Source organism: Benincasa hispida, chromosome 7 (genome assembly GCF_027475165.1).
Source record: "Benincasa hispida cultivar pf3 chromosome 7, pf3_genome.v1.1, whole genome shotgun sequence".
NCBI classification, from domain to species: Eukaryota; Viridiplantae; Streptophyta; class Magnoliopsida; order Cucurbitales; family Cucurbitaceae; genus Benincasa; species Benincasa hispida.
Genome location: NC_143484.1, coordinates 26223716 through 26251214, shown reverse-complemented (window position 1 = coordinate 26251214; position 27499 = coordinate 26223716). Strand labels below are relative to the sequence as shown.

Genomic DNA, 27499 nt, shown 5'->3' with positions numbered 1-27499 from the left:
TCATATACTATAGACCATTTAGGTTATCACTTAAACACGATCTACTTGTATGTCTCCACATACATGTTTAAGTTACAACAATATCCATGGATCTTAGTTTATTGGTTTGTGATTAATGCAACTAAAATATCATATATTTCATAGATAGAAATGAATAAAATATCATATATTATAACTCATAGAATGTTTGTTCATACAAGTGTTACAAACTATAGGATCCTACGAGATTGAGGGCATCAGCCCCAACAGCATGTGGATGATATCTTACTCATTAGGAATGATGTAGGTTTTCTGACTGATGTTAAGAAATGGCTAGCCACCCAATTCCAGATGAAAGATTTGAGAGAGGCATAGTTTGTTCCAGGGACCCAAATTATAAGGGATTGTAAGAACAAAAGATTTGCCTTGTCTCAAGCATCATATATTGACAAGATGCTTGTCAAATATTCGATGCACAATTCCAAGAAGGGTTTATTACCTTTCAAGTATGGAATTGTTTTGTCTAAGGAACAGTGTCCCAGGAGTCCTTAAGAGGTTAAGGAAATGAGACAGATTCTCTATGCATCGGCTATTGGTAGCCTTATGTATGCAATGTTATGTACTAGACCTGACATTTGCTATGCAGTAGGGATTGTCAGTCGATATCAGTCCAATCCAGGGTTAGATCACTAGACGGCGGTCAAAACGATCCTCAAGTATCTTTGGAGAATGATGGACTATATGCTCGTGTATAAAGATAAGGATTTGATCCTTACAGGATACATAAATTCTGACTTTCAGACTGACCGGGATTCTCAAAAATCCACATCAGGGTTAGTGTTCACTCTGAATGGAGGAGCTACAATATGGCGAAGCATCAAGCAAGGATTCATCGCAGACTCCACTATGGAAGCCAAATACGTAGCTGCTAAAGAGGTTGTTTGGCTTAAGAAGTTCCTTACTAATTCGGAAGTTGTTCTAAATATGTCTTTGTCCATCACACTTTATTGTGATAATAGTGGTGCTGTGAAAAATTCTAAGGAACCTAGGAGTCACCGAAGAGGCAAGCACATAGAACGAAAATATCATTTGATTTGGGAGATTGTGCATCGAGGTGATGTGATTGTCACGAAGATCGCGTCGGAGCACAACGTTGCTGATCCGTTTATAAAGGTTCTCACGGCTAAAGTGTACGAGGGTTATCTAGAAAGTCTGGGACTATGAGATATGCTACACATTGTCTAGGGCAAGTGGAAGATGTTACTGGGGTATAGTGTATGCCCTAGTTTATTGTATTTTGTACTTTATTTGTATTGTACATTAGTCTCCCTAAGCTTTAGGACAAGTGGGAGATAATGTTACTCGGGTATAATGTATGCCCTAGATTATTGTATTTTGTACTTTATTTGTATTTTACATTAGTCTCCCTAAGCTTTTGGACAAGTGAACGATTGTTGGGAATGATGTCCTAAATTTCCTAGTAATCTCATAGTTTGTAAACTCTGTATAAACATATTGTTGTTAATAAAATAAGTGTTATTTTATAAGCACATAATCTAATAAACTAAGATATGAGGTTATTTCATGTAGTTTAAACAAGCATGTAGAGACATACAAGTGGATCTTGTTTAAATAATAACCTAAATGGTTTGTAGTAGATGGATAAGGCTGGGTACCTTATCCTTGTGACACTATGGATACAGCCTGCTTTGTAGGTGTATCAAGTGTTATAAAGTACTACAAATGATCTGATCCTGATCATTCATTTGGAGACACGCGAGCAGGGTTATCCTATACAAAGAGTTTGTATAAGATCGGACCATGAAATGATTAGTCTCTTTATATAATACACTTAGTTAATATCACGTGAACGTAGGTAGTGTTGATGTTGGATGTGTTGAGAGTACTCCACACCAACTAAGGTTTAACGTTGAGGGATTAATCAAAAAGGTTCTTTCTCAACTAAAGATTACGATGAGTTAGCTCATTCAAAGATTCTATGTTTTAAAAGTTTTAAGTATGAGTTTTCTTGGCAGTTTTTCAGTTTTTAGCATGATGATTATGATTTATTAGTCTTTCATTGGGCTAGTAGCTCATTCTTTCCAAATGTTTTCCTTTTCTTCAGGCAGTAGTCATCTCCCCAGAGGTTAGCTGCCCTACTGCTCTACCACTCAAGGATTTTAGTAAAGGCTCAAAAGTTGTAAAGAAGTTTTTAGTGGTTACCTTGTTAATGTTTGTACATATGTGTTGTTCATGTTAGGTACTAAGAAAGAGTGTGGGGACCCACTGAACTTTGTGACTGTTGATGTGATGTAAATATGTTGTATGTTGAACCTTGGTGTTGTTGAAGCTATTTTAAGTTCTATTAGTATGTTGTATGTTTTGTATGAGTTTCCAGGGTTTTCTAAGCAGGTTAAAGATGTCAATTAGGTAGTAAATGTCATGAAGAGTTGGTAACTATTGCCATTACATTCTTTTCCGAATTTGGAGGATAATCTGGGAGGGTGTGTGACAAACATAGTCTTCAACTTATTACTGATAATGCTATTGTAGGTTTCAAGTGCATCCATGCGATCAATTGCAAGAAGAAAGGAAAAGAGGGTTGGGTGGTGCTTATGCTCAACATGAGCAAGGTGTATGACAGAGTTGAATGATATTTCCTTCTTTCTATGCTTATTTCTACAGGTTTGGAATGAAATAGATACGAAGAATTATGAACTGCATTGAGATAGTTCAATTCTTAGTGCTCATCAATGGCTTTCCTCAGCATGACCCTCAAATAGGCCTCCGTTAGGGGGATCCCCTGTCTCCCTACTTATTTCTGACTTGTGCTGAAGGATTATCTGCTTTGCTTAGAATGGAAAAATCTCTCTCTTTCATTCATTTTCTTTTAATTATTATTGCCCTTGCTATTTTTCATTTATTTTTTCTTTGTTGATGACAGTTTAATCTTCTTTAAGGCTTCAATTGGTGAATGTAAGAGAATTGAAAATGTGCTTAAAATCTACAAGGAGGCATCAAGGAGAAAGATCAATATTTACAAGTCTAAATGCATGATTAGTAGGAATGTTGGATCCTCTTTGACAAATGATTCTAGGAGGACCCTCGATGTTAAAAAGATTGATTCCCTCGGATTTATATACATACATTATATTCTTTTTTATGAAGTCGTAATAAGTGATTTTTCAAAATTTCTCATACATAGTCTTTCTAATTTAGATTTATTTTAATATATATTTTAGTTAAGCTCATTGAGAAATTATAGTGTTTCTTGTACTTTTATTTTTATTTAAGAAAACAAATTAAAACTTAATATAAATTACACCTCTAGATCTTAAATGTTAACCCTAGCATATATTCAGTAGTTAAATTTTCAAAACTCAGTTTAATGCAAAAAATAATATAATTATATTTAGTCTCTCTACTTTATTTTTTTCCATGACGAAATATATATTACTTTATTAATTTTATAATAGTGATGATGGAAATTATTTAATTTTGATTATATACTCATTAATTTATCAACTATTTATATAATATTGAACATCACATTGAATACCAATATTTATGCAAATTATCATCGTTGACATTAATGTTTTTTTTTTTAAAGAAAAACATCAATCTTAATATGGAAAGATAATGTATATGCTTAGGTAAAATAATTGTTTTATGGAAAAATTATTTTTTTAGTCTAATTACTATTTGATCCTTAGATATCAGGATACTTGACAAAATATTTTTGTGCTTTGAAGATTGCATGCTTTAATATTTCAATTGAAGATTATGTTGCAATATTTATTATTTTTTTAGAAAGAATATTATAAAGAAACTAACCAAAATCTGATACATAAGCCTTCTCATAAATAATAAAAGAGAACTACACATGCAAATAAAAAGAATATCTACCAATTACTTTAGAGAAACTGGAGGATAGGTTAACAAAACTAGACCAGAATTACCATAAGACATCGCCGCACGAGAAAGATGGTGCACCGCTTCACTCGCCGCTCTTAGACATTAGGCAAAAGACACAACCCGAGCAGCCTCGAACAAGGAGACAATCTCCTCCACTAAGCTAGTCAACTTAGATAGATCGCAACCCACATGATTAATGACATTTGTAAGATCATCGCAGTTAGAGTTCACAATCATGGAGAGAGAAGAATAATCACCAACTTGAGCAAAAAAAATCTGACAAACCCATAATCACTGCAAGGACCTCGAGGTTTTGATAGCCCAATTTACCACCACCTTCCCACAACTTGCAAGGACTAGAGACCTAGTGGAGTCACAGACGATCCAACTAATCCCACTTACACCCTCTTAATTGTTCTAGGACACATCAACATTAAACTTTCAAAAGCCATCCAGTGACACTTGAACTACTTGATTCTCCATCATGCAAGGGGAAGTCAACTCATAAGCTTCAACCCCAAATTCTACGACATGCAAACGATTTTTTTTGGAGAAGGAACCACCATCTGGAACAAAGACACGGGATTTTAATAAGGTTTCTAAAATTTCACACATTCCACAAAAGGATGATCGAGGCCTCTCGATCCAAACCATTGACGATCCATCAGACCATCGTAGAAATCAGTCGAGCTCCAACAACCCTCTAAGAACCTAAAAGCAACGTAAGTTGGGGAAGAAGGAAAGCCAAATACCTCTAAGGGTTGCTTGGTTGAAGGTTTTTTGCATAAGAATTGACACAGTCATCCAAAATCCATATTTGTTTCATAGTTTTTAACACTTTGCCTCAGAATAGCTATTCCTAAGCATCCTCATTTCCTATAAACAAGGTTTTCTATTATAACGACCCGACCCCTAGGACTTAAGTTAGGCCGTTACTAAATACATGTATGCATGAAACTTAAAACGACACTCTTTTATGGTGAAATAAATGATAAATAAATAAGATAAGTTCACAAGTCCTTTACTAAATGCAAATATTAAAAACAACAATAGGGTATCCATAAATCATAATTGTTAATAAATGAGTCTGAAAACAATTCTTAATTGTAGGTTTGAAATATCAAAACTAAAAGTTAAGCAAAACATGAAAGGAAATCTAAGTCTCATGAGCGGAAGTATAAAATTGGTCCCAGTGGGATCACGAATTCCGTTGTCCATCGCCGGTACATCTCTACCTTTACCTGAAACAACAACATGAAAGGTAAGTCTCATGAGCGGAAATATAAAATTGGTCCCAGTGGGATCACGAATTTCGCTTGTCCATCGCCGGTACATCTCTACCTTTACCTGAAACAACAACATGAGAAAGAATGAGTATAAAATACTCAGTAAGTAACCCCATTACTGGGGTCAGGTTAGGCATCTATGTCCTCTAGATACCTACCTCTGGTGGAACATATAAACCGCCCTAGTCCTCATGGGACACATACATACATGAAAAAAACGAATTTCTATCCTACTGTAGCTAAATATACCCACCCACTACCTCTGGTGAATCCCGAAGGAAACACAATATCTGGTGAATCCTGAAGAAAACACAATCTGGTAAATCCCGAAGGAAACACAATATCTAGTGGGCATCTAACTAATCAGTAAAATCACTATCATAGTCTCAACATCATAATTATCACAATATGGCCCTATGACATGCATATACACCTCAACATCATGGCTCTACAACATACATATATGCCTCAATATCCACAGATTAAATACAACCTCATGGAATCAAATGTCATCTCATGCTAGCATTCAGGCATCTACGTGCACAAATAAATCTTTCAGTTCCTCATACAAGAACATGCATCGATTATACTATACTATCAGTCTATCATGCCATCGTTCTATTATAATATTCATCTATCATACTAGCATACATCTAGTGTCTGGCCCATGGGTAGTTCCAGTAGTAAGATTACTTAGCTCGAAGTCAAATTCATATATTAATTATCTCCAACCAAATAATTCCTGAATTAAGTACCTTAGTACAGAACATAATACTAAATTTCAATCCTTGGAACCAAGATCCAAACATACAAATTTAATTCAACGATCATCAATGAACTTACCCTACGAAACTTGATCAACAAACAACCAAATCCTCAATTAGTCCAATAACTAATAGGTGCCCAACAACCAACTCACAACGCTTACCAAAATACTTGAACTCGAATCCGTTGATCAGCCCGCTGTGCACTCTGAAGCACTCCAATCTTGGATCTAAATTCCAAAAATAAAGAGATAACAAATTTAACCCAATACCAAATGGGTAATCAAACCGTCAAAGACAAATCAAAGTCTTGCCCAAAATTAATCAATCCCTTAATCAAAACAAAAGTCCAGTGATGCAGGCAGATTTCGGCGACAAACAGGGCTGGGCGGCGCTAGATCGGCGTGACTGGAGGCAGCCGGTGGCAGAGGACTGGGGCGCGGTCGGCGTGGAAGGTCGAAGCTCGGATCTGAGCGGCGCCGGAGTGTTGAGACGCGAACGGCTTCGGCGGAAGACTGGTCGCGGCTCGGATCTGGGTGGCGCCAGAGTGCTGAGACGCGAACGGCTTTGGCGAAAAACTGGTCGCGGCTCGGATCTGGGCGGCGCCGGAGTGCTAAGACGTGAAGAGGGATGGCGGCGAGCGGCGGAAATAAAAAAATCGGAGGGTGGGGTCAGTCGCGTGAGGGAGAAGGGGATTTGGGGTTATAATAATAATAATAATAATAATAAACTAAAAATGAAATAAAAATAAACTATATTTTATTCTTTTACTTATTCCACTTTATACTATTAAATTCCTTTCCTTTCCAAAATGAAATTAATTCTGCCATTAATTTCTAAATTAAATAATTTCACGCCAACAATAAATTCTCGCAATTACACTTGAAGTCCAAAATTCCAAAAATGACCTTTAATAATAAAAATTACTGAAATTACATTATTACTAAAAAAAAAATGCGGGGTGTTACATCTATTTCCTCTCAAAACTGTGGATTTTCTCATTTTCTCTCTCCATCTGTTTTTTATTTTATATATAATTTCATTTTGAATATAGTTAATTAATTTAACAAAATTAATATAAAAATTTATTTTAATAAATGAATAATAAACTATTAAAATAGTTACTTAATTATTTGTACAATAAAAATTTATTAAATTAATGCAATTATTTTTTTTATAAATAAATAATTAATTAGTTAACAATATCTCAAATATGTTTAACTAGTAAACTAGGATTTGTTAAATTTAGTTAGTACAAAAAATTATTTTTTAATAATAATAATTGATTACTTATTTTTATTTTTTATAATCAAGCAATTATTTTTTAAATTAATTTTAATTTGATGTTTCAATATAAACATATAATCATTATTGATTATTTACAATCAGTTAATTATTCTTTGTGATTAATTTTTATTGCTTCATTCATTATTGAAGTATCCTATTTATAAAACTTTTTAAATATTCTCTATTAATAAATCATATTTTTATCTCATTTGTCATTTTTATAGAATATATTGTTTATTAACAGATATTTTCTTATATTATTTAATTAAAATTAAAATTTCTAATATTGAACTTAATTAATTATAAAAGATTAAGTATTAGATTATAATTAATATGACGTTCATTAAATATATTAGTTGGTTAATTTTAATACATATTTGTAATTAAAATTATCATTGATTTTTAATTAATTAACTTTTATCAATATATTGAATGATATTTATTTTTTTAATTAATTAATCTATTACAATTATATAAGATTGTCATGCTTAATTTATAAATTATATACAAACGTTATTTTTGTTCATAATTTTTTTATAGCATTTTCTATACACAACCAAACACAATCATCTTTGATTTCCAGACATCTTATTCCCAGATATCATAGTCCCAACCATCTTATTCCCAGACATCATATTCCCATGCATCGTTTATTCCTAGACATCTTTAAAACCTTAAATAAAACAGCTCCTTAGTGAACTTACAGCCCCCCAAAAAACATGCACATATGTTTTCAAGAATTTCCTACATAAAAAAAAAAACAAAGGAGATTAGTATCAATTCCTTTTTTAATGATGTTGCTTGAGGTGGGGGAGAATATCACTAATTTGTTTTCACATATTCAATTTCACCCTTGAAGTCACATTGAGCTTCCACACCAAATTCCACTTAGGCTGGAGTACCTGACGCTAAGACCAAACTAACTACATTCTTATAAGCACTCTTGACTAAGAAATACTCTTCTGGGTCTAAACTCCAAATAATCTCATCTGCTCTCCTCTCGCCTCTTAAAGGGATACTGATAATCAAATATGTTCCTTTGCGAAGAAAGCTATCAATGATCAACTTGACATTCCACAACCCATCCACATCAATTAGATCTTGAACTCTTTTTGATTCCAAGCTATTATTTAAGCACACTAGGATATTAGAGCCATCATCCACCAGCCAAGAATCCTTGTGGATGTAATACTTGCATCGTTGTCTACTTTTCATCTATACCCCTTAAAAAAAAACTCTTTGTCCTATAAAATTCTCCTCCAAGCTAGGCTTTGATTATTCCCTAACAATGCATAAAGAAAGTCTCCATCTTTATAATATCTCCCTTTAAGGACTTGGGCTAGAAGATTGTTGGGGTTTCTCACAATCCTCCAACATTTTTTAGCTAACAAGATGAGACCTGAAAATAGGTAACAAGTAGTGAAAAAAACGTAGAAGGGAGCATGCATGGCGTGTTGCGGCGTCGTACATGGTGCTGGAAACATAAGAAGCAGAACAAGGTAGCGTCGTGGCATAAAGAAAATTCCAGTGTTGTGTCCTTGCAAATTTTAGATCAGCGTTGCGACGATGTCACAATGTTTATAAATTGATGTTTATCGAGAATTTTTGGGGAGGCTCTTTTAAAGAGTTTTTCTTAGGGTTATCAAGAGTTCGTTAAGAGCCTCCACCAGGGACAAATTCTAGACAAAGACTATGATTTGGAACTTCTAAAAAGTTGGCAATCAAGGTGATCATTGGTGTCACATCCCCTCCCAGATTACCCTCTTAACCTGAAAGGAGATGTGATGGTAGCAGTTACCAAACTTCTTGTTGGCACTTACTGCCTACTAGCCTGCTTAATCTGTCTTAGAAACCCTAGATTAACAAACATACGTGTACTGAGTAACCAACATTAATAGCATTTCATGGAAATTTATATATACACGACATATGTACATACAAGATCTTGTGGACCCCAACTTGCTAAACTCGTCCTTGTACGAACAAAACATGTGCACACATATTTTACAGAATAAACACCTAGTCATTTCCAAATCAGAGTCTTTGAATGGCAAAGCAGCAACAGAGTTATCTTCTGGAGATTTGACTACTGCCTGGAAGGGAAAACATTTAAAAACAGGTGAGCTACTAGCCCAGTGAGTGATTTAATTACAACATAGTTCTCATGCTTAAAATCTTAAACTGGAAAACTGAATACTGAAACTTGCCAAGCAACATGCATAAAAACTTTTAATCATATCATGATTGAAACATAGCTAAGCTAATTCTGAGTTGAGAGAGAACTCTTTTGTTCGATCCCTCAACATCAAACTTTAGTCAAGAGAGAACTCTTTTGCTCAATCCCTTGACGTCATACGTGTACGTGGTAATCACTAAGTACCATCATGTCTTAGGTATTATGGCCCGGATACCTTCTCAGAGTTCTTCAGTATCGGTCCGTTACTAAACATTCCTAGATACCTTCTCCAAGTCCTTCAATATCGGGTTGATAATAATCACTATAAAACATATTCTGGAAGCATGAGCATCACAATCATATGCTTAACATCTTTATCACAAAGCTTGAAACTACTAATGCATACTACTTGAACATAAAGACTTGAAATACTGAAATCAGGCTTTTATAATACACTAGCTAGGCATGCGTTAGAAACTAATTTATTGAAACAAGTATGTTTGAAAACATACTAATCATGAACATAAGCTTTTAGCATTGAAATCATAAGCTTCCAACACATACTTTATGTAAACAAGCAACCTTATTAATTTAAAACGTGCTTTAGAAACTTTCTTTAAAATAGCATGCGTTAATCAACTATTCTAAACTTAGTTTGCTTGGGAAAACATACTTTAACATAAGCTAGCATGAGTAGAACTTTGAGTAAAACAATAAATTTTACTAAACATTTAGAAAACATTCATTGTCATTCACTATCTTGGCGTTCGTCCTAGGGTTGATAGGCTTCTCCTATTGGTATTAACCCTGTGGACATAAATATCATGTTTAGCTACTAGCATAGATCTCCTTGTAAGATTAACTTATATACATAAGCTCAAATTCAATCTTTATATAGGATTCTTTCATCCCAACGCATACCTTAAATGTTCAACACTTAGAAATTTCTTTGGACATTAAGTCTTAGCTATGCGACCAACTTGCTTCACCAACACACATACCATGTGTCAACCCATATCCTAGGCGCTCCAATTAGCCACATACCAACGCACACCTCGCACAACCTTGCACTCACAACATCGGCACATGCCTGCAATGCCTATTTCATAGCTCAAAGAATTCTTGCGCTCAGCCTAGCATTCCACGTGCGTCAACCTCTTGAGTTGCCGCTTGTTCCTCTCAAGCAGCTGCCTACTTATTCAAAATTTCAAGACTCAACTTTGAGCTCGATTAACTTATTTTTCAGACCTTATCATGGAAAATTTCCTTCTACAAACTTGTTTGAAATTATTTTAGCTAGCTTACCTTAAATTTTGAGCTCATAAGTTTTCATATTTTATCCAAAATCCTTCAATCTTTACCTTTGGCCCAGATGCACTTGAGAGCCTGGCCTACTTGCAAAATCTTTAGATTTCAGCTTGATTCCTATGGATATTTCTTCTGGCAGTCCTAGATCATTAACTTGACTCACAAGGCTTTTGAATGGCTCTAAAATCATTCTGATCGCACGAGTGAATCGCTCAAACCGAGCTTTTGAATCTGTCCTTCCCTTTTATACCATAGACTGCATGACTCCTTTAAACTCTAAGCTGCCACCTCATCCCTTAAGTAGGAATAACTCATCTGATCATGATAGCTAACTATCTTTAAACCGTGATTTAACTGAGTGTCTTCCCTTAATCACTAACGCAAGGCTGTTGTCAATGGCACTTATCAACACAAGGCCTATTATATTCACCATCGCATACTACCCCTTCTTAACCGCATACCGTCTTGTCCAATGCCCAATCTTTCTTTGCTGTGGCCCTGATTTGAGCATCGCATAGCTTTAATCAATGCATAGTTTAACCTCATCGCACTACCCCCTGGGTGCTAGCCAACCTCAATGCATACTTCACCGAGCAGCGCATGCCTCATGTGCCTTGCGCCAACGCTATCAACACATATCCAAGTACACGCATAGCCTCCCAATGCCTAAGGCCTTTATGCTGCGCCCCGCCTATCACTTGACGCATGTTCTGGTGCATCTCAAATTTTTCTCGCATAAGTTTGTGGCCAATGCGTAGTCTTCACAGCCGGCACATTAATCAACATGCCCGCCCAGCCTCAACGCTTAGCCAGCCTAATGCATACACGCACTTTCCTTACCGCATGCAACAATAACCTCTCAAGGCCTTGATCATCGCATGCTCCTTGCGAACGCATGGTAAATCCTCGGCCAACACTTAGCCCTATGGCTGCCCTCAACTTCCACAACCTTGCTACCGCACACCACATGCTTCATGCACCCATGTTTCACAAGCATCATTGTAAGGCTACACTTGGCTTCTACACTTTGCCAAATTTCTACTTGCTGAAGCCAAACACCTTATTACCCGAGACCTCATTTCTCAATACTCAAGACTTTTCCTTTATTCTTTAATATCTTCATGCCCTTCCCTACAAACATAACATTAATTCATGCTTAGCATCATTAACATATTAATGAACTTACTTAAGTGGGAAAAATAGTGTTAGGAGTATATCAACATGCAGTGGAAGCAACAAGGATCAATAAGCATTCTAATTCATTAATTTTGGCTATAAATAAAGTATGCTCATACAATAATAGGAGGGTTTCAAGAATACCTTTGTAGAACCTCTTGAAACTCGAATTCAACTGCAAATCTTCTCCAAATCTTCTCGTGACCACCTCAAGGCCTTCCTTACTATTCTCTTGGAGCCTTAGATTGAGTTGTGAGACTCAAAATAAGCTTGAATGAAGGGAATTTGGAGAAGAAGCTCACCGATGCAACTTGAAGAACACATTCTTCAACCTTTTCAGCAAAAAACTCATGAAGTGCATCAATGCTCGATTCTCAACCCAATATCCTCTATTTATTGCAAGACAATCATGCATAATAGATATCTGCATGAAAAGTAACACATGCTTGGAGATTGACTCAAGAAGAAGGTGAACTTTGAGTTAGCTACTTGGTGGTAAGTGAAGAAATCCAATTTTTCCATTTTATGTTTTTTAAGTTTTTCCAATTTATTGATTTCCAAAATCAATTTTGTTTTCAAAAATAGAAATTTTATTAATTTTACAAAATTAATTTCATAAATTAATTTTCTAATAAAATTAATAATAAATAATTAATTAAACAATTTAATTAATTCTAATTAATTTAATATCAAATATTAAATTAATTTTAACACAAATTCCTCCATTATGAATTCCTATTCATGAATTTAATATTTAAATCATATTTAAATATTAATTAATTCTCTAATTCCGTTTAATTCGAACATTAAACGCGTAACTATATCACATATAATTACTAATTCCCTTAATTCTAATTTGAACGTTTCAAATTAACTTATCACGCTACTCTAAGGCTAATCTATTTACGAGCTAGTAGGGAGATTTAGCGGACCTACAGATCATGGGCTCCAACGATCCGAGATTAATTGGCTAAACTCTTTAGATTACCTCTTGTTCCTTAAGTTCCACTGATCCTCTAATTGATTTGTGATCCGATCAACAAACTGAGTCCCTCTCGGACCAATAAGAGGGTGAGGCCCCTTGTTCATGACCTAGAGTCAGCACTTAAGAGAACAACCTCTCTACTATCCCTAAAAGCAGGTAGAAGTGAATTCCATCTTGCACCCTATATCCCCAGCTATCTACCTCATCTTACCCCTGAAATGGAGGTTTATTAAGCCGACGCTGTTAAGCCAACCCTCATCTATGAAAATCTAAGAATAATCCCGAATAAACAAGAATTCATAGTTAGCTCAAGATTAAGGTCAAGCTACCTAGGTCATCGCTTTGAAATAGTTAGTCTTAAACAGTAAACAATGTTATAAAGTAAGAATGACTGATTTCATGGTCTGATTTTGTACAAATCCATTGCGTAGGATGCCCCCACTCCTCATGTCATAACATGAATTGGGATCACATCGTCTGTTGCACTTTAGAACTTTTTGTAACAACTACAGAGTGGGCCACATCCAATAGTGTTACCAGAATAAGGCACCCAACCTTATCCATATACTATAAATCATTTTGACTATTTACTCGAACCTGATCCACTTCTATGTCTCCACATAAAGTTAAAGTACTCGTGTAATAGTCATGGATCTTTTAGTTTATTGGATTTATTTCTAAAACGAAATAAGCAATTCATATATTCAATAACAACTTACTGAATTTTCAGAATAAGTTGTATTGTTTAAAAACTACGAGTTTTAGAACATAAAACCCAACAAATAGGGTTCGGGGTTTACAATTGGAGGATAACTTCGAGTTTGAGGATGACATTCAAGAGCCCGACTTGCTTCTCTTTCCCTCTTTAGTCCTGCTTATGTAAGAAGAATAGGGGTTAGTTGGGTAATTAGGTAATATTCTAGGTTAATTCTCTTTTTATCCTCACTTGTTATAAAGCTCTATAAATAGGAATCTTTCCCTCTTGTATCAAACACATTATCATTCTAATAAAAGATCCACAATCTTGATACTTGAAGAATTACTCCTTGAGACTACTAACACTACATCAATTTGGTATCAGAGCATCCGTTTGGACAAACGTTGACTACCGTCGGTGGAAGACCAAAAAACTCTTGGCAACGCCGATCATAAGAGAGACCTTTGTGAGTTGTGCTCATTGCTAAACAACACACATCTAATTAGGGGGAACCTTTGAAATTCCAAGAAAGAGAGAAAAAATTGAAGATTTATCAAGATTTTGCAAGAATGAATTATTATCGATCACAAAGGACGTCCAAGAAAAAAATCAGCAGTTGGTATAGGCAAGAAAATTAATTTTACTTCCAAAAACAGTGCTGAAATTCTGACCCAAGTGATTCAGAAGAAGAATTTCAACATACTAGTTTTGCCCATGCTCGATTTTCTCAAAGAACCTATCATTATCCAGATTGAAAATTTGATTCTAGTGATTCTAGTGATTTTAGTGACTTCGATGATGTATCTAAGCCAGTTTGGGATAGAATAAGAAGGCAACAATATAAAAAGAAAAAAAGCCCAACAATCCAATCAACCCACTTTTCAAGAAATCAACATGAAGATTGGGAGTTAGATGAATTAAAGAATCATCTAGAATTATCAAGAATGGACTTTTACATCCTAAGAAAAACGTTCAAGACTCAAAATTACTCTTTTGATTATGAAACACGATGAAGAAAGGTTGATTCAAGAAAATCAATGGATAATACCCACTACAAGATTGAAACAAGTCCAAGAATCTAACAAAATGACTACTTTGATCCCGTAGCATTGGAGGAAATAAAGACAAAAACAAAAGAAATCCAACATTCATTGGGAAAAATGACTCAACATATTGTTTAACTATCAATTCATTTGCAAGAGTTCAAGAACAAATTGATTTCATATACTGAAGAAAAAGCAAAGAAATCATGATTGAAAAATTTTCAAGTAGAAAATCTTGAAGATAAAATTGATCAAGAATTTAAAGATGTTGATTTTGAAATAGTTACAAGTGAAGAAGAAAAATCCAATGAAGAAGATGGAAAAGAAGTATCAAACATCGATCAAGAACTAAACAAGAACAATGACACATTGATTGCGGTGAAAATGGATCATCAAATTGTCGAAGAACTTGAAGCACATGATAAAGAAGACGTGATTCTTGAACGATTCTCTTTGGAAGGTGGTTTTTTAGTGAATGGTCATTTGAATACGATTTTGAATGAGCTTGAAGGAAACATCACTTTTGGGTTTATGATCGATGGAGAAGTTCATCTGTTGGTGGCAATATTGGATTTTTGTCTCAAATTATCCCTTGGATCATAATATTTTTGTTCAAAATGTAGGAGGTTGGTTTGGTCATACTCCGTTGAACAAGATTATTGCATTCCATGTTTGCTCATAATTTTTTTCTTTTTAAAACTCGAGGACGAGTTTTCTTTTTGGAGGGGTAGAATGATGTAAGAAGAATAGGGGTAAATTGGGTAATTAGGTAATATTCTAGGTTAATTCCCTTTTTACCCCCACTTATAATAAAGAGATAAATAGGAACCTTCCCCTCTTGTATTAAACACATTATCATTCTAAAAAAAGATTCACAATCTTGATTCTTGGAGAATTACTCCATGAGACTACTTAGGCTTCATCACCTATACTTTTATGTACTTGGAACAATGTCGATTGTCTTTATTTATATCATAGCCATGAGTTGCTAGATTGTAGTTCTTAGGGTTTATGATCTAGCTATGGATTGTTGCAAACTATTTTTTATTGTTTCTTAGTTTAGATTGATGCATAAACTATTTTGATATGCTTGTGTCTATTGCTTTCAAACAACTGGCCATTATTCAGATGATAATTACTTAATATCTTTCTTAAGAGAGTGGGTGTTAGGTTAGATCTAACATGTTAAACTGTTGATCAATTATGCATGAAAATGATAGAAGATTCATAGAGATTAATGATGAAGGAACTTAGTGTAGCGCTTAATCAATTAATTGCATGAAAGTGAATTGATAATTAAGTGTTAAAAAGGGTTAAGCTCGAAAGAGGATACCTGGATATAAGATTTATAGGTCTACAGTTAGCATAAAATCATTCTAAGGTTAAAATAATTATCTAGTTAATCGATCAACAAAACCATTACCCTAGGATGTGTCTTTGTTTAGTTTCGTTTCGGTTGTTTATCATTTATTTCTTTTTAGAATTAAATTAGATTAGTTTCATTAAAGTTCAGTCTCCTAGATAAAATTAGAAAAATCTCCGAGTAGCTAAAATTATTAAAAACCAATTTTTCAGAGGACGATACTCGGTCTCTTAAACATTTTAACTATATTATTAGTCAACACGTGCGCTTGCGCGTATCAAATAATAGCTTTGTTGTTATAGTATACATGTATATATGTCTTTTGAGAGACTTTCAATTCTTCCAATAATATTTTTTATGTATATGCCTTCACGTATACTATGACGTAGAGCTCTAAACTCTACTTCAACGCTATTTCAAATCACAAGCTAACGCCGCCTAAAAACGAAAAGCAGGTGCAACATAGGAATCTCACGGTCCAACCTAATGGAGGAGACCGTAGGATGTGTTGACAGACTTTCTTCTCCCACTTACTATGAATAACTGCCCCTATTCACCTTGCTATTGACCCATGCAAACACTTTCCGAATGGAACAGTTGCAGTAAAAGTGACATGAAGTCGAGCATGGATCTCATGGTGTGAACTCTTAGGGACGTGAGAGCTAAAAATAATATATTTTTATTTATTATTAATCTTTCACTGAAGTGTTCTATTTGTTTTGGGTAAATGTTTACTTAGGTATATTTCGGCTAATAAATACAACCTAAGTCTATGTGTTTATCCAAGTATAACTTTTATATTTGGATTTAACCTATGATGTCTAAGTGATAAACCAATTTATTACCTCACATCGTTCACACATGCACATAAAACTGGGTTAAACTAACTCATACACCGGCTCGATCCTCAGGTAGCAGGTATTCTATAAACAGTCAACTTAAATACCTTTAACCTTAGACAAGATCTCACTGGGTGAGCTATTCTTGTAACCACTAGGCTTACAAGATATTGATCTATTTTGACTATTCAAACAGTATTGCTTGGATTCCGTTAACCCTAAGTGAGCATGCTTTTATCTTTTTATGGATTTAAAAGTCTATCTCTTTTTATAACACTTATAACATAGACAATAAACCTATAACATGAATCTTGTTGGGGTTGATGCCCTAAATCTCGTAGGGTCTTGTAGTTTGTAAATACTTGTATGAACAAATGTTTTGTGATTTATAATATATGATATTTTATTCACATACTCTATGAAATATTTGATATTTTAGTTGCATTAACCACAAACAAATAAACTAAGATCTATGGTTATCGTTGTAACTTAAACATGTATGTGGAGACATACAAGTGGATCGTGTTTTAAGTGATAACCTAAATGGTCTATAGTATATGGATAAGGAGTGATATCTTATCCCGGTGACACTACGAGTATGGCCCGCTTTGTAGGTGTTACAAATGTTGTAAAGTGCTACAAATGATCTGATTTTGATCATTCGTGTATTAGACATGCGAGTGGGGATATTCTATACAAAGGAGTTTGTATAAGACCGGACCACAAAATTTTTAGTTTCGTTATATAACACCGTTCATAATTGAGACTTTTATTTCACTAGGATGACTATAGGTAACATGACCTTAATCTTGAGTGAGTTGTGAACTCCTACCTATGAGGGCGGTCCTTTGATTTTCATGGGTAAGAATGGCCAGATCACCGACTCAACAAGCCTACCATTTTGGGGATTCGTATAATTGGGGAGCTAGGAACTCAGCTACACAAGATGGAATTCACTCCTTCCCCGATGCAGGGGTAAGTAGATAAATTGCTCCCTTAAGGGCTGATTCTGGGTCTTGAACAATGTGGTGCCATACCCTCTCTTGGTCCAAGAGGGGTTTAGTCATAGTGGGACTATGATCTACTGTTTATTAGAAGAATTGGTGGTACTTAAGGAGTTAGATGTAACTATAGGGGCAAAACGGTAATTTGGCCCAACTGTTATGAGCGATTTGTGAAGGGTCATCGTACTGTTGATTGGTTATATCCAATGGACATAGAAATATATCTGTAGTGCAAAGAGTACAGTGGTCGGTCTTTACTGGAGTGCTCGACAGTTAACGGAAGGTGGATAATGTGATTAAAGAGTTTAGTCAGATATTCACGTACCGTTGGAGCTACAGGTCCATAAGGTCCCCTTGGTAGCTCAATGGATTCAAGTTGAGAATCAGTTTTTGGGTTAATTTGAAATGTTCAAATTAATAAGAAGGAATTTGATTATATATGATATAATTAAATTAATTCAGTTATATATGATATAATTGATATAATGTATTTGATACATTATTGTTTGATTGGAGGAACTAATATTTGAATATGATTCAAATATAATTTCTATGAATTAGATTCATAGTTGTTAAATTTAATATAAATATGATTTATATTAAATGCCATAAAATAAAGAAAAAGAACTATGATTTATATATTGTATGTGATGTAATATTAAAAATATAGGTTATAAATATAATATGATAAGTTAGTTATCATATTTATTTATATTTATTAATTATTTGATAATTAAAAATATTTTTCACAATAACCACCCTTAGTGGGTAGTTATACGATTTTTATGGCAAATTGAGATAAAATGAAATTTGATTTCAAAATCTCATACGATTGACATTATTAACTATCGAGTGACTATATTGTATCATCAAGATTGAGATAAAATGAAATTTGATTTCAAAATCTCATATGATTGACATTATTAACTATCGAGTGACTATATGATAGCATCGAGTTTACTAGACGATAGCTTGAGACTCTAAACGATCGAGTATCGAGTCTATACGATAGACTTCATCTTCTACACGACTGTGTGATCACTTACTCGATTGTATCCTCTTCCACTCTAAACCTTTCCTCAAACCAAAATAAGCCAGAGTCCACAACTTCTGGATTCTCACACCGAGAATACCAAGGTAATCTTGTGGTTGTGTTTGATTTTTTCGAGGATCGAGTTTCTACTTATTGCTGTTCGAGGGAGATTTTCTTGCTTGTTGTGTTGGTGCTTTTTGATGCATTGGCGAACGATCGAGGGATACACTTGAAGAAAGGTTCTTTAAAGTTAACGTCTTTCATCCTTTATATTTGATTCAAAGAATGCTATAATTTATGACTTAATGCATAATCTGTTTAGTATGACTGTCAATATATGAGTTCTTTCACAATGGAATTTAGACGATCCACTTCCACTCATAGGTCCTCTGTAATTAGAGTTACTTCATATCTGACATGCTTGATATAACAATTATATAACCATTCATTCCATGCATTAATATAACAACTTATATCATAAACCATGGAATTCTAAACATGCATATTATACATTATAACACTTATAATATACTTGCAATGCGTACTACATGCTTATCCTATGGTGGGATTTTAAATTTACATGACATACAATGTGCACACAAAAGATAAATTATTTATTCCATACATTCACAATGTATAATTAAATAAATCATACACTAAAATGGATTGGTTTTTGGCATACAAAACTAGCAAACAACTAAATTATTATAATAATAATTTAAAAATAGTCTTGAATCAGACCCGAACACTTCAAACCAGCTCAAACTGCTTGAATACCCCTTGAACCAGCTCAAGGACACCAAAAATCGACTATTGTGGATAAATTGATTATGTTGATATGCGTTAATTGTCATGCGATAATCATGCGATGGTCTGAAAAATATACATTATGCGTTAAGCGTATATGCAATGATCATGCATTCTTGTCACAAGTTTTCTTACTCTCTCGTCAAGTATAACAAGATCGCAAGTTTATTGGGACGATCTGAGGTCGAACACGGGGACTTGCAACTAAAAGATGAATGTAAAGTGATGTGTTTGAGGCGAAGAATAAAAATAAAAGGAAAGAAGCTAATTAACATGCGTTACTCCTACTTCTAGCTAAATAGACTGAACAATTGAAGTTTAACTATAAGAATCGATAGAAATGTGGCAGCTGTTAACGCATGATAAGATGCATGGAGAAGCAGGGTTGGGGAGGAGACATCGCCAGGTCCCTAAGTTTGGTCGCAAAGGGTAATCCCAGCTTACCACACTTGCACATTGCACACCTCTCGGTGGTCAGCTTCATGCATTATATCTCTATAACGCATGATTGATGTTGCATTGAGCATAAGGTTATTCCTATCTCTAAGAATACTTCTTACTTTGTTTAGTGAGTTCCATAACTACTTACCCTCTTGGACAATTGGTTATAGCTACTTGTTTCTATGAGTGATCATAGACAAGCACTGCTATAGCCTCACACTAAGAAAACAGGATAGACTCACTACACTCACACGTTGCACACCTCTCGGTGGTCCGCTACATGCGTTATATCTCTATGACGCATGATTAAGTATGTGATAACTCTTATAATCTGCAATTAACTCATGGCGCTGAAAGAAAAAGATAATGAAAATGATATTGAAGGAACTAAAGATATGCATTGATTACAAAGTGTATTAATGTCTTAAGCCAAAATGTAATACAATACAGAGGTGAGAAGAGAGATGGAAGGCTAGATGTAGGCAATCTCTTGCTTCTATCAGATGTATGTCAAGGCTGCCGTTGGTGCAATGGATGGATGGTGGAGTAGTCCCTCTCAAGCTCTATCTCCAGCGAAGATTCGGTTATCAATCAGAGGAAGTTGTGGAAATGAAGAACTCTGAAAGAAAATCTTGCTCATGCTCTCATCTGTTATCATAGGAATCTGCCTAAGGTAGAAGATCCCGAATGCTTGAACTCGGGCTCTAAGGCTCTATTTATAGAGCCAAACATTGACAAGTTTGATAATCCTGCTCTGAATCACTACCATTACTAACGCGGTAGGTGAGAATGTCATCATGATCTTATCGCTTTGATGCTTCCGAGGTATGCATTCATAATCGTTTCTTCTGAAGGATCAACGCATTCCACCCCCTCTTTGCGATCATACCTCTATCATGGCTATTATTGTAGTTGCGCAATTGCATGCGACCAACTTTTCTTCATTGTGATCAACGCATGCGATCAACTTTGCTTCATTAAGATCAACGCATGTGGTCGACTCCTGCGATAACTACAAAATAGACACTTTGACGCAAGATAATGCATGATATGGGGTTAGTAGGGATTTTTAGTGCAGATCAACGCAAGTTCATTATTCACATGAATTCTTAGCAATATCAATGCATGCTCTACTCATCAACCCTGATTATTCTAAGTAAAAGGCTGCAATAGCTTGTATTTCTACAAGCCATTACTGACTAAAACTAGCCAAAACCAACCAAAACTAGCAAACTGAACCGATCTAGACCATCTGAACCGCCTGAGCCGTCTCTATCTGGGCACACGTGAGCTTACGAATTAGAAGTCGGATCATGTGTCGAGGAATGCGTGGGTTGATGGGTTGAAAGTCGGATCGGGGGTCAGATCTGGGGCACGCGCAGGTGGGGAGTCTTCATGAATCAAGTCAAGTCATGAGTCACAGGTCAGGTCTGGAGTAGCTCTTTGAGTATGGGAGGAGAAAATGGGTCTGGAAGCCTTTTCTCTTTAAGATTGAAGCTGCCCTCTTTGCGAAACTGTTCGATTACAATCTTAAAACAACTCTAACGACTCTAGCAAATTTACGGACCGTTCTAGAGGCATTAATGCCCATTAAACACCTGACAATTATAATAATTATTACAAAATAGAAGGAAATAAATTATGCCAAAAACCAAACATCCAATTTAGTACACAAATATTCATCACATGAATAAATACCCAACAATTCAAAAATTAACCAAAAAATATCTTTTAAAATATATTTTTCTCCCTCTATATGTTTAACTCATAATTAAACATTAGGTTAAATATATATTAGATATATTCAATACTTTACTCCAAAAATATAATTCAAAAACTTTGAACTCGTTTGTCACACTGTTCTAAGGTTTAGTCCGATGTGAGCTAGTAGGAGGACCTAATGGACCTACAGATCATGGGTTCCAACAATCCGAGATTAACTGATTAAACTTTTTAACCTAATTAACCAATATTTGTTAACTACCGGGTCACTCCACTAAAGGCCAGTAGTTGCACTCCCCTTACTGTGGATATATTTCTATCCACTTAGTTTAACTATAATTAGTAAGTCAACCCTTCACAAGTTTATTCGTAATAACGGTTAAGTTGTTTTACCCCGAGATTACATTTGATAGAGATACAAACATGATAGCAGAAGCTAATTGGACTATAAACACTCTAATTACATTAATTTCATGGAAAAACATTCAAAAAAAAAAAAATTAAACCTAATTAGGGTTTAAGGTATAACCTTTGAAGAATCCCTAAGTAGCTCAAATCCTTTGCAAATTGCTTCAAGTATCCGTGATATAGACGACCACAAGAGCCTCTCAACTACACTCTTGGCCTTAAATTGGGTGGTGGAACCCAAATTGAGAGCAAATTGGAGGAGGGTTTAACTTTGGAGAGATCAATTGAGAGAAAACAAATATTTTCTTCACAATTCTAAAATTTGCATGAAGATAAAAAATAAATTAAAATAACTATTTATACAATGAGATCATGCAAATAAAATTAATCACAAATTGACACCTAGCCAAATAGTGAAATTATAGGTGTTTTACTATAATAATTAACAAATGAAAGTGAGAAAAGTTGGATTTTCTCACTTTTTCTTATTTTTAATTATAAAAAATGATTTTAAATAAAAATAATTTTTAATTTAAAATAAAATTAATATTAGTTAGTTTCATTAAAATATTAATTAAACAAATTTAATTAATTTTAATTCAATATCTAATATTAAATTAATAAAACACATATTCCATAAAATGAATCCTTATTCATATAATATAAATTAAACTTAAATATTTATAAATCCCCAATTTTGTTTAATTCAATAATTAAACGTTAATTATATCAAATATAATAATCCAAACCCTAATTCGAATTTGAACATTTCAAATTCTCTCAACACTCTTTTTAATCAATTTACGAGCTAGTAGAGGGACCTAAAGCTCCAACGATCCGAGACTAATCGGCGAAACACTTTTAACCAACTTAACCAACATCCGTTAACTACTGGGACACTCCACTAAAACCCAATAGTTGCACTCTCCTCATTGTAGATATATTTATGTCCACTTGATTTAACCATAATCAGTTAGTCGATCCTACACAGGTTGTTCGTATTTACAGCTAGGTCAAAATACCATTTTACCTTTGTAATACATATTGCTTCTTAAGTCTCCACTGATCCCCTAATGAATAATTGGTTTATGGTTCCACCAATAAACCGAGTCCCTCTCAGTTATAGAGAGGGTAGGGCCTCTTGTTCAAGACTAGGAAACAGTACTTAAGGGAACAACTTATTTGCTATCCCTAAAAGCGGGGCGGGGTAGGACGGGGCCGAGGCCAGGGATGGGGAATATAATCCCCATTCTCGGCCCCGAATTGTAAATGGGAAAAAATTCTCACTCCCTCTCCCATTACTTGTGTATTGGGAATTCCCCTTAATCACGAGTTGTTTGGACATTTCTAACTATGATCCCAAATTCTTGGTTTTGGCATCACACACTAAATCAAGGATTCTTTTTCCACGAGTAGCATTTATAAGCTATTTGCGCAGACAAATAGGGAGGCTTTTTCAGCTTACGTATATCTCGACTAATCTCACAAGACAACCTGTCTGACCCTATAATATTTTGGTATAAGGAAATCTATAGGATATTAAATCCTAGGTAGGTGACCACCATAGATCGAGAACACATGAACCCTTGACCTTTGACAATTTTTTTGATATTTCCACCACCACTAGACCAACTCACAATTATCGTGCTTTTGTTTGTAAAAGGGGTTCTAAGAAATGGAATTGGGTTGTACCTACGTTTTGTAATTTGGTTGATAGCTTCCAATCGGTGATTTTCTGTGCGGTGTTGCCGCCCGTTTGACTGAGGATCGAGTCTGATACAGTGGTGGTTGTCAAGAAATTTCTCCCTTCAACCTTTGTCCTTTCCCCTTGGGGTGTTATTTATGTTGAAATTCATCATTTGTTGATTAGGCTTCAAGTAGAGGGCCTCAATCTGGTTGCCTATGCCATTAGAGATATAACTTCTGTGGTTTGGACTCATAGTTTTCCTGATTGGCTTACCCACATCGTGGGGGTTGAAAAGGATATGTGGGGGCAAATTTGCCTTTGATTTAATCCGATTGTTGTTATTCCTCTAAAAACAAAATCTACCCATAAATAAAAGGGTGAATGTGTGAAAACATCCGATATTAATTAGGTAAATAATAAAAATCTTTTTATTTTTACCAAGCCATAAGAATAGAATTAAAATAATTAAATTGAAACAAAAGACTATTCTAGAGATTAAAACGATAATTTAACTTGTTTCTAAAAAATAAAAAGATAAATTAACCAAATAAATATATTCTAAATATTTATTATTGCTTGGCACTAGTAAATCAAATGTAAAATTTTTACTAAACATGAAATTGTAGGTAAAAGTTTTACATAGAAAAATAATATAAAACATTACATGTGGCTAATAAATCAATGCAACAATGAACAACATCTCATTTTAATAAAAGAAAAACAAAATAGGGACTTTATTTTAAAAAAATGAAAAAAATGATGATAAAATCCCGAAAGAGAAAAAAAAGATAGTGGAAGAACTTGCAATACATTTTGTCAGAGAACAGAACGGAAAAAAAAGGATCCAAATTCTGGCAAATTATATGCACATTCCTCTTGAAATCCGCCGCCGGACGATAAATCTCAGGCGCCAGCGACGGAGAGTCCCGTCGACATCATCACCTTGAACTCCTCAAAGCTAATCATTCCGTCGCCGTTGCTATCGACGCCACTGATCATCTGCCGGCAATCCGCTACCGAGCAATCATCCCCCAAACTCCTCAGAACCTTATGCAATTCCTCGGCAGAGATCGATCCATTTCCATCGATATCATACACTGAAAACGCCTCTCTCAGATTCTCCAACAATTCCTCCGGATCGATTTCTTTAGTATTTAACTCCACAAATTCCTGCAAATTAATGAATCCGTCACCATCAGCGTCGAATTCCTCGATCATCTTCGCGAGTTCTTCCTCCGTAGCGTTGTGCCCTAGGCTTCCCATAATCGAGCCTAATTCGGCAGAGGAGATCTTTCCGTCGCCGTTCACATCGAATTTCTTGAATACTTCCTCGAGTTCGGCGATCTGAGCTTGTAAATCGTCCGATGAGGATCGAGTTCCGAGGGTGGAGGATGAGGAAACGAGAGGAGAATTGACGGAGGAGAACGGCTTCTTTTTACGGAACAGAGATCTGAATCCCATGGTTGGATTTCTCTCTCTGCTGCGAAGAACAATCGATTAATTGCAACACCAAAACCGATAAATCAGAAGGAATTGAAAATCGGAGGATTGAGGATGAACAGGAAGGAGAAAAGGAACATTATGGATTGGGGGAAAATTGAAGCGGTGAAGGAAAAATGGGGATTTCAGATTGGTTTCAATTTGTTGATTACCAAATATAGAGAAAGGGAAGGAAGAGAGAGAGATTAACAAATGGCACTAATTGAGGTTGAGATTTATTTTTATTTATTTATTTTTTCCCCATATACTGTGGGAGAATGTATGAAGACATGATGATGATGAATGGTGCATGTTTCATGTGTTGTGATGTGTATTGGGTCGTTTATGTTCTATGTCAAATCGATGTTATGTCGAATAAGTTGTAAGATCTGTATGACAACATTAGAGGATTGACTAGATTGCTTTATAAAATTAAATGTTTCATTAAATTTAGGCCACGTTTACCAAACTGTAATGAAAATTAGTGTAATTAGAATGAGATTTCATTGACAAATGATTCATAATAGGTCTAAATCGCATACATAATTTGATTGCTTTTGATTGCATTTACATAAAATTATGAATCTATTATATTCTTATTGTTACCGTTACTACTTGACCCTAATGATAACAATAGCAGTAAAGGTAAAGGTAACAATAAATGTGGTAGATTTATAATTTCCATATTGTTACAATAGCAATATCTATAATGGTAATGATAAAGCTAGTGAGTTCCACGTAATTTTTAACCATTGAATACCATCCATTTTTTAATTAGATTGCTGTTGATGATGAAATATTTAATATTATCACTACTCCTACTCCTAACTAAGTGGAGACAACAATTAGAGATAAAGTTGTAGATAGGACTCATACAATGGAATAATAAACTTAACCGATTAAAAAAAAACTATTTTATGATGTAACAGTCATAATAAGCTAAGAAGATACTGTTGGTGTTAATGCCCTAAATTCGTGGTTTGTAATTTGTAAACAAAGTGATATTAATTTCACATCTAGACTTGCATAACTCAATCAAATAAACTAAGATCCAAGGTTACTTAATGTAACTTGAGTAGTATGCGATGGACATACAAGTGAATCATGTTCAAGTAATAACCTAAAAGGTTTATAATATACAAATAAGGTTGGGTACCTCATCTTGATAACACTACGAGTACAACCCACTTTGTAAACGTTTCAAACGATTTGATCCAAATTCGTTCATGTAAAGACATGTGAGTGGAGGTATTCTATACAAAAAGTTTGTAAAAAACTGGACCACAAAAGATATAATCTCTCTTTGTAACACAGTTGACTGAAAAAGATTATTATTTCAAATGATAATCATATGTAACTTGATCTCAATCCTGAGTGAGTTATGAACTCCTCTCTGTGAGGAATCGTCCTTTGAATTATATGGGTGAGAGTGACCTGAGTCACCGACTCAATATGCCTACCATTTTGGGGATGAAATCGAGTGAAAAGATGAGAACATAGCTACACAAGATGAAATTTATTCCCTCCCATCTTTAGGGAAAGTAGATGAATTGTTCTCTTAAGTGTTGACTTCAAGTCTTAAACAATGGACTCCTTCCTCTCATTGGCTCGAGGGATTTAGTTTATGGTTGGACCATAAACAAATTGTTCATTAGAAAATCACTAGTACTTAAAGAGTAAGAGGTAATTACGGGGATAAAATGGTAATTGGACCTAGTTGTAATTATGAACACTCGTGAATGATTGACTTACTTGTAAAGATTAAATCAATAGACATAGAAATATTTTATAGTTCATAAAAGTGTAGCTATGAGTCTTTATTAAAGTGCCCCATAGTTAATGAATGTTGATTAGTTTAATTAAAGAGTTTAGTTAATTAACCTCGGATCATTGGAACTTATAACCTTTTCATTAGGTCTCCCTGCTAGCTCACAACGGATAAACCAAGCATCATTAGTTTTGAAAGAATTTGAAATGTTCAAATTGGTTAAGAGAATTAATGTTAATTATATATGATATAATTAATATAATGTATATAGATACACAAAGTTAATTTTGGATAAGATTCAAAATTAATCTATATAATATGAGAGATATAAT

General features: G+C 34.6%; 2 long non-coding RNA genes and 1 pseudogene across 3 annotated transcripts; all 3 read right to left on the bottom strand.

Annotated features, from left to right (window-relative positions):
- Nucleotides 1–4931: 4931 nt before the first annotated feature.
- Nucleotides 4932–6676, bottom strand: LOC120081757 (uncharacterized). The gene is made up of 2 exons (XR_005482944.2): nt 6109–6676; nt 4932–5241 (listed from the first exon to the last, which is right to left on the bottom strand). It is a non-coding gene; the product is annotated as an uncharacterized LOC120081757 (long non-coding RNA).
- Nucleotides 6677–20454: 13778 nt separating this feature from the next.
- On the bottom strand, nt 20455–24122 carry LOC150035069 (uncharacterized). The gene is made up of 2 exons (XR_016530623.1): nt 23926–24122; nt 20455–21129 (listed from the first exon to the last, which is right to left on the bottom strand). It is a non-coding gene; the product is annotated as an uncharacterized LOC150035069 (long non-coding RNA).
- Nucleotides 24123–24506: 384 nt separating this feature from the next.
- On the bottom strand, nt 24507–25842 carry LOC120082248 (putative calcium-binding protein CML25 pseudogene; annotated as a pseudogene). Its single transcript, XR_016530622.1, has one exon. The product of XR_016530622.1 is annotated as a putative calcium-binding protein CML25 pseudogene (transcript).
- Between the last annotated feature and the right edge of the window lie 1657 nt (nt 25843–27499).